We start from the raw sequence: 14,596 nt of genomic DNA on the forward strand, positions 1-14,596 counted from the left end.
TAGAGCCCTTAACATATTAATTATAGTTCTTTTAAATTCCTGGTCTGATTATTCGAACACCCCTGCCATGTCTGGTTCTGATGCTTGCTTGCTCTATCTTTTCAAATTGTGGGAGATTTTGCCTTTTGGTATGCCTTGTAATTTTTTCTTGATAGCCAGATATTATGTACTGGGTAATATAAATTGCTGTAAATAGGCCTTAAGTAATGTGGTGGTGGGGTGTAGGGGGAGAGGAGGTGTTCTATAGTTCTAGGAGTAGGTCTCAGTCATTTAGTAAGCCTATGCCTCTGGACTATGAATGTCACAAGTGTTTCTCAGTTTTTTTATCCCCTCTCTGGTGGGAAAGGATGGCTAGAGTGGGTTGGAGTTGAATATTTCCTTCTCCCATGTGGAAGGCTCGAGCTGACTGAAATTCAGTTTTCCCTTCCCCTAAGTCAGCTAGGCTCTGATAATACCTTTTTCCCATGGTGATTGCCACACATGACTATCTGCTTCAGTAAGCTGTGACTCCCTGTTTTTGCCTGTCTGTCCTGGTTTTGGTTGCCCTATGTCCTCATCTCTCCTTTGGATCCTAAAGGAGTCATTGATTTTCAGTCTGTTTAGCTTTTTATTTGTTATATTAAGATAGAATGGCTCCTTCCAAGCTCTTTACATGTGGATCCAGAAATAGGAAGTTCCTAGTTTTTTTATGCGGGTGATTGGGTAAACATTGGTGTCATTTATAGAAACAATATTTATTATTAGTGAAGTATTATTGAATTTTATATAGGCACAGCTGTGACATAAACCTATACATGGTCCATACCAACCTGTACCATGAAAGGCATGCACTCATTAATTCTTTCATTTATTCCACAAAAATTTACTGAGTGCAAAATTGGTACTGTGTTAAGTGTTGAGAAAACAGTGGTGAACAAGTAAGACAAATTTTTGTTCTCATGGCAGAGACACTGGAGTTCAAGATGTCCATCAAGGGGTGAAAGTCTCTGTGAATGATGGTTGGCTGAGGTTCAGCCACCTGGGCATCATCTTCAAGAAGAGCAAGATGGGCAAAGAGGACAACATCCAGCCTGGAGAGATAATGGAAGGCATTTGGAGCAGTGTAGCTCTGGGCCATAGACTAAAACTTCTTACGAAGAATATCTTGTCTACAACATGATGTCTTATAAGAATCTGAATTTGAGAAACTCTCTTATTTCTTCAAAACTCACTATTATATTAAGCTAATGGAGAACATCATATCTGTGAAGTGCTGGAACTGGGGGACAGTGAAGTTTGATGGACTGCTGTTTTCCTTTGACACTGAAGACCAGCCGGCCTTTGAGATACCCCTCAGAAATATGTCCCAGTGCACTACAGGCAAAAATGAGGTGACACTGGAATTCCACCAGAATGTTGATGTCCACTTCTATGTACCTCCCGCCCTAGCAGATGTTGTGGACCAAGTTGAGGCCTTTGCCCATTACATGCGGTCTAAGACGGTCATAATCCAGGCACTGGAGAAACATCTTCTGGGAGCTGCAATGTCTGATTTCTCATGGTTGTTAGAATATTTGGATCTATACCACCTTTCTGCACCTGCACGGCAAGACCTTTGACTATAAGATCCCCTACACCCCAGTACCTATTCTCTTTTCGCAGCCTCCCAAGGACCAGCACCAGATATTCTTTGTGATCATCCTGGATCCCCCCATCAAGCAGGACCAAACCTTGTACCACTTCCTGATCCTCCTTTTCTCCAAGGACAAGGACATTTCCTTGCCTCCCAATAAAAACAAGGAAGAGATGGAGAAGCACTTTGACAGGCAGCTCATCAAGAACATGTTGGGACCCCTCCAAGAGATGGTTAGCCAAGTCATGAAAGCACTGGTGAACCACAAGATCACAATCCCAGGCAACTTCCAAGGGCACTTAGGGGCCCAGTGCATCACTTGCTCCTACAAGGCGAGCTCAGACTGCTGTACCTGCTGGAGTGGGGCTTCATCTAGGTTCACAAGCCACCCATGCAGATCTTCTTTGACGAGATCTCCTTCATCAACTTTGCCTATGGCACCACCACCACTTGCTCCTTTGACTTTGAGACCAAGCAGGGCACTCAGTAACCTGCAGCAGCATGAGAGAGGAGTATGAGAAACTGTTTGATTTTGTCAATGCAAAAAAGCTCAACATCAAATCTGAGTATTGAAAGAGAGGATGAACCAAAACTACAACGAATAGGTCTCTATCTCTGATGAGATGAGCATGATGTCTACTTGGAGTTGATAAAAGATGCCTACTTAGAGAATGCCACTAAAAACAGCAATGACTCAAGAGAGGAAACTGAGGTCCTTCAACTCAGGTGAAGAGAAGGAAGAAATTGCAGAGAAGTTTAACAGTAACGCCTCTGTGGGCTATTCTATAATGAGGGTGAGAGTGATTGGTATGAGAAGAAAAGGAAATAGCTCAAAAAGGCTGAGATGGCCAAGGACCACAAGGGTCTCAAGAAGCCTGTAGAGGTGGAGAAGGGCAAAGACCTCAATGCCCCCAAGAGGCACATGTCTGCATACGTGCTGTGGCTCAATACTAACTGAGAGAAGATCAAGTCAGCTCATCTTGGCATCAGTATCACAGATATTTCCAAGAAGGCAGACAAGATCTGGAAGGGAATGTCCAAAGAGAAGAAACAGGAGTGGGATTGCAAGGCTGAGGATACCAGAAGGGAATATGAAAAAACCATGAAAGAATACAAAGTGGGCCAGAGTGAATCTTCTAAGAGGGAAAAGTCAAAGAAAAAAAATAAAGCTAAAGATGGAACAGAAATCAACACCCTCTAGGGGCTTATTATCCAAGTCATTCTCAAGGCAGCTAAGTGAGAGCTTCAAGAGGACAGTTTATGTCACATTTTAGGAAAGACCAAAAGCAAAAGAAGAGAAGGCAGAGCAAGGACTCTGAGGAAGAGGAACTAGTCAGGACTACCCCGACTCAGAGGACTGGGTGTCAGGATACAAGGAGTAGAGAGGCGGAAAATTTTCTCTCCTTGCACTTGCCCCGTCACATCCCCAGTCTCCCCATCCATGTTTTGGTACCAGTTTCTCCCCATGTGAAATGTACTCCTTGGATTCTGTGCCATTCAACCAAGCTCTCCTTGTGATATGCATTTCACTGGGGCAGCAGGAAAGGTGTCCTCCTCTGCTGCTTCACATGGATGACTCTTTATAACTTAGGGGGAGATTAAATGAGAGACAGGACAATGTAGGATCCAAATCCTACTTTCCCAATCTTCATATGGCTGCTTTTTGTCCTGTTCAAGTTGTTGCAGCAGGGGTCATGTGAGGTCAGGGCTACAGCTTCTAACTGGGGCCTATTTCCACTTTTATTTTGTATTTCTGGTCTGTGAAAATCAACATTTAATAAAGGGAACTGACTTTTAGGCCAGAGGAGTAGGAAGGAGTGATCAATTTTGCCAAATGCTCCTGATTGGTGGAGAAAGATGATGGCAAAATAGAGGTTAGTGATGACCTTGACAAAAGCAGATTCACGAGCTTTGAGGTAACACATGTATGGATTTAAAATCAGGCTCCACCATGTAATAGCTTATGACTTTGGGCAAGAAATTTCAATCTTCTGAACCTCAAATTTTTGATGGCAATTCGGTTCTAGTGCCTATAGCCAGACTTGTCAGATGATTAACAAACCAGCAAATGGGAAAGATCTTGGCATAACTCAATAAATAGTCTTTCTGTTCCTCTTTTCCCAAGACACCTAAAAATTGAAACTACTTTTAATTAACCAGTTTTATTAAAGCCAAATAAGGTCCATGCATTGAAATTTAGAAAATAGATGCCAGAAATCTTGAAGCTACTCTTCCACTCACAAACTTATTCAAGACAGCAAAGTTTAAACCTTATAATGGGAATAGTCATAAATTACTAAATAGTCACATAATAGCTAATAATTCTAATAAAGATTTGAAATTTCTATCACAAAGGAAATAACTAAAACATGTTTCTTATATTAAAACCTAAATTTTTTTTCTGAAATGAAAGAAGAGATCATGACAACGGAAGTATTAATAAAGTTAAAAGCATATTAACTTAAATTAAAATGGTAATGATGTCCCAGTAGGAACAAATATATTCTTTTTAGACTGCAGGAACAATTTCATGCAGAATCCCTGGGAAAAGAAATGCCATGCTTGTAACGAAATCTATTATTTTGCAACTAAATATTTTGGCTGGGTTAAGACAATTGCTGCACAAATATTCTGAAAGTTATGTGAATTTCTATCAAGTATTGAAACAGCTAAAACATTTTGTTACCTGGGAGTTTTTGTAGTACTCTCTAAATTGTGTCTTTAGATGAATGAAACTCCTTAATTTTAAAGTAGTCTGATTCGTCACTCTTTTCCTAAATGGTTAGTGCATTTTGTATCCTATTAAAACCTTTTTCTTACTTAGGCATTCATTCATTTAGTCAATAACACTACTTCAGTGTCCCTCTGGGTCAAAAATAGGATACAAAAATGAATCACAGATACAAGATAAGTCACAGTTCCTAAAGAACTCCTCACACAATTAGGGGAGGGTGCAGAGGTGTGGAAAAGACACTTAGCACAGACAAGTAAATAAACATTGAAAATCCAGTGTGATGAGTGCTATGACACAGACGTATATGAAACGCTAGGAGAGCAAAAAAGGGTGGTTAATTCACATTGTCGGGGACAGGGCTTATTTCAGAATTTAAAAAATATATTTCCAAGGCACCGAAAGGCTGTGAAAGTAGTGTGTTCAGACTTATTGCTACATGAACCTAACTTTATGTCTGGTTTTATTAGCTATGAAAATTCAGGTAATTTTTAACCAATCTGAGCTTTATCCTACCCAACAATGAAATAAGCATAATAATGCCTGCCTGGTGGGATAATTAAAAGTTTAATGAGATAATTTGTCAAAGGATTGACATACATCAGTCACTCAGTAAATGCTAATTCCCTTCATCTCTATTTTATCTTAAATTATTAAAACCATCTCAGTTTAGATGAATTACCAATTGACACCAGAAAGCTAAATATATGCCCGCATACTCTCTAAGGCTTAAAATTATAATAGTTGAGAAAATGTCAGTGTATCAGAGAATTCTAGTGCTCCCCCATCCTCTACCACTTCAATTTCTATCTGCTTCCTCCTCAGTAATTAAAAAATAATAATAATAAAAAGCTGGGCATATAGCCAGTGAGAATGAGGACTAAATCTCTCATTCTCTCTAAGGTCAGTAGATGTGGTCAGACGCTAGAGTTCTGGTCAATGGCGTGTGAAAGGAAGTGTTGTAGGTAACTCTCAGGACCTTCCTTGATATCTGTCATTCTTGCCAATTCCTCCACTTATGCGCTTGATCCCACCCCTCTTGCCTTCTCCAGGACTTCATCCCAATAATTCTCCCCCCGTCTCTCCTAAGTCATTGATACCTTTCCTTTCTACTAGATCAATTCATCAGCATACAAACAGGATGGTATTTCATCTATCTTGTAAGAGAATCTTCTCTTGGGCCCACTTACCTTGCCAGCTACCATCTAATTTTTTTTCTCCCCATTACAGAAAAATTCTCAGAAAACAAGACAAAACTCACTGTTTTCAATGCTTCTGCATTCTATCAAAACTACTCTTCTCAACCACACCACTGATTTCCATGTCGCTCAATCTGGTTGTTAATTTTCTGTCCTCCTCTAGACCAGTCAGTAGTATTTGACTCAGTTCCTCTCTCCCTCATCTAGGATGCTCTTTTTTTGCTTGTTCACTTGATTTTCTTTCCACCTCCTATAGAGTTCCTTTTCAATTTTTGTTCTTTCCTCTTTTCCATGATGTCTTAATGTTGAAGTACTCTGGGACTCAGATCTTAGTCCTCTTCTCCTCTGCTTAGATTACCTTGGTGATCTCATCAAGTACCATGCCTTTAAATACCATTTTTATGTTCACAAAACCCTTTTTCTTTTTAACCTGTCTTTCGGTGTATTTATGAATGCTTTTCTGTTGGATATATATCTAAGAAGAGAATTGCTGGGTCATTAAAAATGACTAAGCTTAATTTTCATTAAGTATTATAGTACCAGTTTTCAAAATAGTTTTACCCATTTGTACTCACACTGCTCCACGTCCTCACCAACACTTGGTATTATTAGTCTTTTTATTTATGGCATTCTAGTGGTATTGCATTTAGCATTTCCCTAATGATAAGGTAACCGAGCACCTTTTTTGTGTTTATTGCCCATTTGGATATTTTATTTTGTAGAGTATTGGTTAAACTGCTTTACTCTTTTTTTTTTCTATTCTATTTTTAATGCCTACTTATTTCTTATTGTAGAAGTTCTTTATACATCATGGATATGAGTCCTTTGCCAGTTTTTATGAATTACAAATATCTTCTCCCATTCTGTGGCTTGAACTTTTATGTACTTAATAGTATCATTTGTGAAAGAGAATGTCCTGATTTTAGTGTAGTCCAGTTCATCAACCTTTGCCTATATGGTTAGTACTTTTGATGTTCTGTTTATGAAATTTTTGTTTACATAAGTTTATTAATATTTCACCTTTGTTATCTTTATTATTTTACCTCTTTCATTTAAAAATCTATTATCTACCTACAATTAATTTTTGTGAATGGTGTGAGATAAGGATTGAATGATAATTTTGTTTTCTGTATTGGTGGTCAATTGATCTAGTACAGTTTACTGAAAGCACAGTCTTCCTCCACAGCCCTGCAGTGTCAATTTCTCATAAATTAATTGTCTTTATCTTATGTGTGTGCACTTCTTAACTCTGTATTCTGTGCTGTTGGCATATTTGTATATGTCTGCCTAATTCTACACTGTCTTAATTATATTAACTTTAAAATAAGTTATATAAGAGAAATAAATCCTCAAACTGTAGTCTATTTTTTCAAGATCATCTTCGCTATTCATGTATCTTTGACTTTCCATGGAAATTTTAGAATCAGCTTGTCAAGTTCCACAGAAAAAAATTAACTACCTGATATTTTTATTAGGGCTGCATCAAAAATACAGATAGATTTGGGGAACTGACATCTTTATTATATTGAGGTTTCCAATTCATGAACATGTTACATCTCTCTTTATTTAATTTCTCTTAATAATGTTTTATAGTTTTCTATATCTTGCATATATTTTAGATTTATTCCTGGGTATTTGAAGGTTTGAGTTGCTATTATAAATAGTTTCTTTTTAAATTTCATTTTCTAATGTTTTGGCTAACAGTATATAAAAATAAATTTGATTTTGTCTATTACTTTTGTATCCAGCAACCTTGTTAAATTCATTATTAATTTTAATGATTTACTTGTGGATGTTTTCTAATTTTCTACACACATAATGTCTTCTGTTATTAATAACAGTTTTATTTTTTTCATTCTTGATTCATTCGTTTTGTTGGTTTTTTTTTTTTTGTCTTATTGTACTGACTAAAAACTCTAGTATGCTTCTGAGTAGAAGTGATAAAAGGCATCTTTTTCTTGTTTCTAATTTCAGTAAGTGTCCAATCTTCATCATTTAGTATAATATTTACTGTATATTTTTGTAACTATCCTTTATGAGATTAATGAAGTTTCCATCTCATTCCTAGTTTTCTAAGATCTCTTCTTATGAATGGATGTTGAATTCTATCAAGTGCTTTTCTGTATCTACTATGATGAAGACACATACTTTTTTCTTTATTCTGTTAATGTGCTAATTTATACTGCATTACTTTTAGAATGTTAAAACAAACATATTCCTGGAGTAAACTCAATTTAGTTGTGATGTATTATCCTTTTTATATTTTGTTGGATGTAGATTGATAATATTTTGTTAAGAAATTTTGCAACTGTGTTCATAAGAGATTGGCTTGTAATTTTCTGGGGTTTTTTTGTGATGTCTTGTTAGGATGTTGGTAACAAAATTAGGCTGGCTTTGTGAAAGGTTGGAAAATAATTTCCCTTTTTTTTTTTTTGAAGAATGTGTTGATATTGGTGTTACGTTTTTCTTAAATGCTTGGTAGAACTCACCAGTAAAATAACTAGTCCTGTTTATTTTTTGTAAAGAAGTTTTTATTTATGGACTCAATTTCTATAACTGATATAGGACTATTCGGATTTTAAAATTTCTTGTTTTAGTTTTGATAAATTTTATTCTTCTAGTAAGCAGCCCATTTCATCCAAATTTTAAAGTTTATTGTAATAGAAATGTTTGTAATGTCCTCTTAGGATCATTATAATGTCTGTAGAATATGTAGTGATCATTCTTTTTCCACTCTGACATTAGTAATATGTCTTCTCTCTTTTTTTTCTTTTTCTTTTTTTTTTTTTTTGTGAGGAAGACTTGCCCTGAACTAACATCCAGTGCCAATCTCCTCTTTTTTGCTGAGGAAGACTGACCCTAGGCTAACGTCCATGCCCATCTTCCTCTACTTTATATGGGACCCTGTCACAGCATGGCTTGACAAGCGGTACATTGGATCCGAACCCCAGGCCGCCGAAGCAGAGTGCACACATTTAACCACTGCGCCATTGGACTGGCCCCTCTTTTTTTCCTTTATCACTCTATTCAGGCATTTATTAATTTTAGTATTCTTTTCAAACAGAAATTATTTCATGGATTATTGTTCTTTTTATTATTTCTTACTTTCAGCTTTCCTTGGTTTTAATTTATTGTTCTCTTCACAACTTCTTGAGATAGATACTTGAGATAATTTATTATGTCTTTTTTGCCTAACGTATAAATTGAAAACTAGACATTTCTGTCTCATTTTCCCACAAGGTATTTATATTTCATATCTTCATTGCTACTGACTTTTAAAATATTTTCTAATTTCCATTAGTTTTTTGACTCGTGTATTTTTTAGAATTATATTGGGGATTGTATTGAAGGTTTTCTAGTTAATCTGTATTTATTTATTTTTATGGGCAATTTTGGTAAATGTTACAAATACACTTGAAAAGAATATATATTCTGCAGTTCTTGTGCACAGTGTTCTATATATTTAATTATATCAAGTAAGTTAATTGTGTTTATATCCTTATTGATTTTTTTCCTGCATGTTCTATCAATTACTAAGAGACGTGTGTTAAAATTTCCAAATATGATTGTGGATATTCTATTTGTCCTTTTAGTTATGTCAATTTTTGCTTTGTGTTTTTTCAAACTATGTAAGAAGTACATACAAATTTAGAATTCTTTACTTATTCTGCTGGATGGAGCATTTTATCATTACAATATGTCATTCTTTATCTCTAGCAATGTTTCTTGCCTAAAATCAATTTGAGTATTAGTTTAGATATACCATCTTTCCTTTGGTTAGTTTGCATTATGTGTGATTTCCCATCCCTTTACTTTGAACACCTTTTTCTCCTTATATTTAAGGTATATCTCTTATAAGTAGCACACAGCTGGGGTTCTATCCTCAACTATGCAGCTAGGATGATCCTTTTAATAGTTAAATCAGATTATGTCACTTCTCAGCTCTTACCTTGAAATGGTTGCCAATTTGAATAATCATAGACCTTACTATAACTTGCATGATCCTACTTGATTGTCCCCTCCTTGCCTCTCTGATCTCATCTGCCATTTTCACTGTACTCCATCACACTGGCCCCTTTGCTGTTCCCAAAACATATAAGTTCTCACATCTCAAGTCCCTTCTGTAGCTATTTCTTCTTCCTGGAGAACTCTTCCTCATATATTCCATTGGTTAACTTTCACCCTCTCAAGTCATTGCTCAAATCCCACTTTTTCAATGAGGTGAGGCCTACCATGACCAATCTATTTAAAACTACAACTTGCTCAGCTTCTGAATGGCTCTCTCAATCCTTGTTACTCTGCTATACTTTTTCCTTTCTGTTATTGAATTTTTCACCTTCTAACATAATTTATAACTTTCTTATTTTATGGTTTATCTTTATTTGTATTTACCTGCTGGAATACATGTTCCAAGAAGAAAGGAGTCTTTGTGTTTTTCATTGGTGTATTCCAAACATCTGGAACAATGCCTGACTCTCCATACATATTTGTTGAATGAATAAATGAATGAATGAATTACACCTTCCTCTTTCCACGCATTCTTGTAGATGTATGAGTGTGTAGATTCTTCTAAACAGTCTTGTAGAAGATGAATGAGATGTTTGTCTATTTTGAACTATAAGGATATATACCATATCCCAGGATATTAGTGTCCTGTGTCTGATGTAACAAATTACTACAAACTTGGTGACTTAAAACAACAAGAATTTATTTTCTCACAGTTCTGGAGGCCAGAAGACCAAAAACAGTATCATTGGACTCAAATCAAAGTGTCTGGAGCTACACTCCTTTTAAAGGCTCTAGAGGATAATCCATTCCTTAATTCAAAATTTAGACTGGAATTCCTAGGTTTATGGCCACATTACTCCAATATCCAAGGCCAGCATCTTTAAATCTCTCTTTGCTCTGTCTTCATATTACCTTCTCCTCTATCTGTGTGTCAAATCTCTCTCTGTCTCCATTTATAAGGATATATGTGATGACATTTAGAATCCATCTAAATAATCCAAAATAATCTCCCCATCTCAAGATCTTTAATCACATCTTCAAACTCTTTTCCCAAATAAGGTAATAGTTAAGGTTCCAGGTATAAGGAAGTGATATCTTTTGGGGCCATTATCAGTCTACTACACCTAGCGACGATGCTGTAGTGAGTATAGTTCCCTTAGAACTCCGTGGAGAAGAGATGTCATGCCAGCCATAGAATTTTTACTTTGGGATATTAGGTTAAAGAGAAATAAATCTATTTTAACCCACTGTCATTTGGGTCCTTGTTAAATTCAACCAAATTGAATCCTAACTGACAAAAACTCATGAATCATTATTAATATTTTTTACATTGATCGGAACCTCTGTTATGAAATTTAAAAATGTTGTAACTTTATAATGAAGTTTGGTAAAAGTTTCTTAAAATCTGAAGTGCCGAGAGAATACAAAAAGTAATATAAAGAAATCTTTTTATAAAACTGTTTAGAATCACTGCTCTATATGAAAGCACATTAAAGAGCTAGACAATTATCTTCTTTACCTACTACATTTTCTCCAGAAGCCTAATAAAGAACAAACTACAACAGTTTAGACTGAGTCATAAAGACATGAATGTTTACAAGAAAGTGTATTGTAAACAAATACCATATTGAGAGAGATAAGATGGCGGTGTAGGTAGACTCTGAACTCACCTCCTCCCGCGGACACAGCCAATTTACAACTACTCGTGGAAAAATTACCCCTGAGACAGAACTGAAAACTGGATAAGAGGAACTCCGGCAACAACGGACAATCCTAACTGAGGTAGAAGAGGCAGAAACTCTCTTCTGGAGAGAAAAACGCCGCCTTCACAAGCCGCCAGCCTCACGGCCGCCGGGAGCAGCTCACAGGTACGCAGCCTCCCTGGAGGCGCAGGGCCCTGAGCGGTGAGCGCCCCCGCTGTGGGCATTTTGTGAACCCAGCACAATCCAGACGAGTGGCAGAATATCTGACTTTGCCTGCTACTAAAACATTGGGGAGCAGCCCCAGAAAACCCAGTTCACAAAGAAACTAAAACCGGATCTTACAGGGCCCACGCACAAACTCACCCCTTTCAGAAAGCATCCTAAAATCACCAGAAAGAAAGGTGCACAGTGCTTTGGTGAAAAGAGACTCACCTAATAGGCCCTGAGTGCATCTCGGTGAGAGGTGAGACCTCTCCAGGGACTGGGACATTGGCGCCGGCCATTGTTGTGGCCTGGTGTGGTCATGCTGACACAGACGCCATTGGAGTTCTCCCTGGGGCCTGCTAGCCCAGGGTCTGCCCCACACGCTAGAGCACCGATTTAATCCAGCTCAGCCAGGGCAGGCAGCCCACCCTAGAGACTGGCCCCACCCAACAACAAGCCCTCAGGCAACGTGTGGGCCTGCATAGATTGGTGACTGGATTCTCTGCAGCCTGGCAACTGAGCCGACTTCAGTGGGGCAGGGCGTGCACAAGGAGCGTGTGGAGAGTGTGGGGCGGTGGTGGAGTGTGTGGGGCTCCCGCCATGGAAAGACTGGGTCCGCTTCGGTAGGTCGGGGCACGCACACTGGGTGGGACTGTGTTGACTGTGTGTGTGGACCTGTGGGCAGCAGGGCTTGTCAGCTGCAGAAGACTTGTGCTTCTCAAAGACCAACATAGGGGGTTTGCCCCACCTTCCAAAGCCTGAAACAATTGGGTGCTCCCGTGCCTGAGGCCAGCCCCACCCAGCTGCAATCCTCAGAGAGCTGACAAGAGACCTAAAGGCTGGAGGCTTACAGCAATTGTAAGGCCCTGAGCCTAACAACCTGCCACGCTGGGGGCCTACTCACTTAAAAGAAAGACTGCAACACAAATGTTGTATTAGAACTTGCAGCCAACTGTGCTGGGGCTCCCCACACCTGATAAAGAGACTGAAGGGCCCACAACAACTACAAGCAGCTGAGCATTACAACAGCTGGCCAGGAGCATAACTCGGCCTCCCTGGGCACCTACAGGTAGAGCAAACAGGCCACAACAGAAGGACACACGTAGCCCACGTAGGGGTCACCCCTGGAACATTGAGAACTGAAGGAAGCACACTGCAGGCCTCCTAAGCCATCACTTACATAAGGTCACCTATCCAAGAGCAGGAGACATAGCTGACCTACCTAATACGTAGACACAAGCACAGGGAAAGAGGCAAAAGAGGAAGCAAAGGAATACATTCCAAGTAAGGGAACAGAACAAAACCCCAGAAAAGGAACTAAGTGAAACAGAAATGAGCAACCTACCTGACAGAGAGTTCAAACTAAGAGTGTTAAGGATGCTCACTGATCTGGGGAGAAGAATAGATGAACTCAGTGAGAATGTCAACAAAGAAATGGAAGATATAAAAAAGAACCAATCAGAAATGGAGAATACAATACTGGAAATGAAGAATTCACTAGAGGGACTCAAAAGCAGAGTAGAAGATACAGAAGAATGGATCTGCAAGCTGGACAAAAGACTAGAAGAAATTACCCAAGCTGAACAGGTAAAAGAGAAAAGAATTAAAAAGAGTGAGGACAATCTAAGGGATCTCTGGGACAACATCAAGCGCACTAACATCCGTGTTATAGGTGTCCCGGAAGGAGAAGAGTGAGAAAAAGGGGCAGAGAATCTATTTGAAGAAATAATAGATGAAAACTTCCCTAACCTAAGGAAAGAAACAGACATCCAGGTACAGGAAGCACAGAGAGCACCAAACAAGATAAACCCAAAGAGGCCCACACCAAGACACACCATAATGAAAACGTCCAGAATTAAAGATAAGAGAGAATCCTAAAAGCCGCATGAAAAAGTCAAGTTACATACAAAGGAAATCGCATAAGGCTATCAGCTGACTTCTCAGCAGAAACCTTACAGGCTAGAAGAGAATGGCAGGATATATTTAAAGTGCTAAAAGGAAAAAACTTACAGCCAACAATACTCTACCCAGCAAGGTTATCATTCAAAATGGAAGGAGAGATCAAAAATTTCCCAGACAAGCAAAAATTAAAGGAGTTTGTCACCAAGAAACCAGTGCTACAAGAAATGCTAAAGGGACTGATTTAAGGGGAAAAGAGAAGACCACAAATAGGAAAAATTATCTATTTCCATGATTAGAACGTAATGGATACAAATGCACAAAAAAGAGGTTAGATATGATATCAAAAACATAAAAGGAGGGAGGAGGGGAGTTAAAGAGTAGAGCTTTCAGACAAAGGTCAAACTAAAGAGACGATCAATTCTGTATAGAAGAAGAAAGCAACAGAGAAGGACTACTAAAACAATGAGAAAAAAAAAGTTAAAAAATGGCAGTAAGTACATACTTATCAATAGCTACTTTAAACGTCAATGGACTAAATGCTCCAAGTAAAAGGCATAGGGTGGCTGATTGGATAAAAAGAACAAGACCCATATATATGCTGCATACAAGAGACACACTTTGGACCTAAAGACACTCACAAACTGAAAGTGAAGGGATGGAAAAAAGATACTCCACGCAAATGGCAATGAAAAGAAAGCTTGGGTAGCAGTACTCATACCAGACAAAATAGACTTTAAAACAAAAACTGTAAAAAGAGACAAAGAAGGGCATTACATAATGATCAAGGGAACAATCCAACAAGAGGATATAACACTTGTAAATATCTACGCACCCAATATAGGTGCACCTAAATATATAAGGCAATTATTAACAGACATAAAAACAGAAATAGACAGTAACACAATAATAGTAGGGGACTTTAACACTCCACTTACACCAACGGATAGATCATCCAAACAGAAGATCAATAAGGAAACATTGGCCTTAAATGATACACTAGAACAGATGGACCTAGTAGATATATACAAAGCATTCCATCCAAAAACCGAAGAATACACATTCTTTTCAAATGAACATGGAACATTCTCCAGGATTGACCATATATTAGGCCACAAAAGAAGTCTACATAAATTTAAGAAGATTGAAATAATACCAAGCATCTTTTCTGACCACAACGGTATGAAACTAGAAATCAACTATAGGAAGAAAATCAGAAGAGCCACAAATACATGGAGAT

At 38.0% G+C, this 14,596-nt stretch overlaps 1 pseudogene; it reads left to right on the forward strand.

Annotated features, from left to right (window-relative positions):
* The first annotated feature begins 938 nt into the window (after positions 1–938).
* LOC131411199 (FACT complex subunit SSRP1-like) lies at positions 939–3,130 on the forward strand (annotated as a pseudogene).
* The last annotated feature ends 11,466 nt before the right edge of the window (positions 3,131–14,596 follow it).

This window comes from Diceros bicornis, chromosome 11 (assembly GCF_020826845.1).
Source record: "Diceros bicornis minor isolate mBicDic1 chromosome 11, mDicBic1.mat.cur, whole genome shotgun sequence".
NCBI classification, from domain to species: Eukaryota; Metazoa; Chordata; class Mammalia; order Perissodactyla; family Rhinocerotidae; genus Diceros; species Diceros bicornis.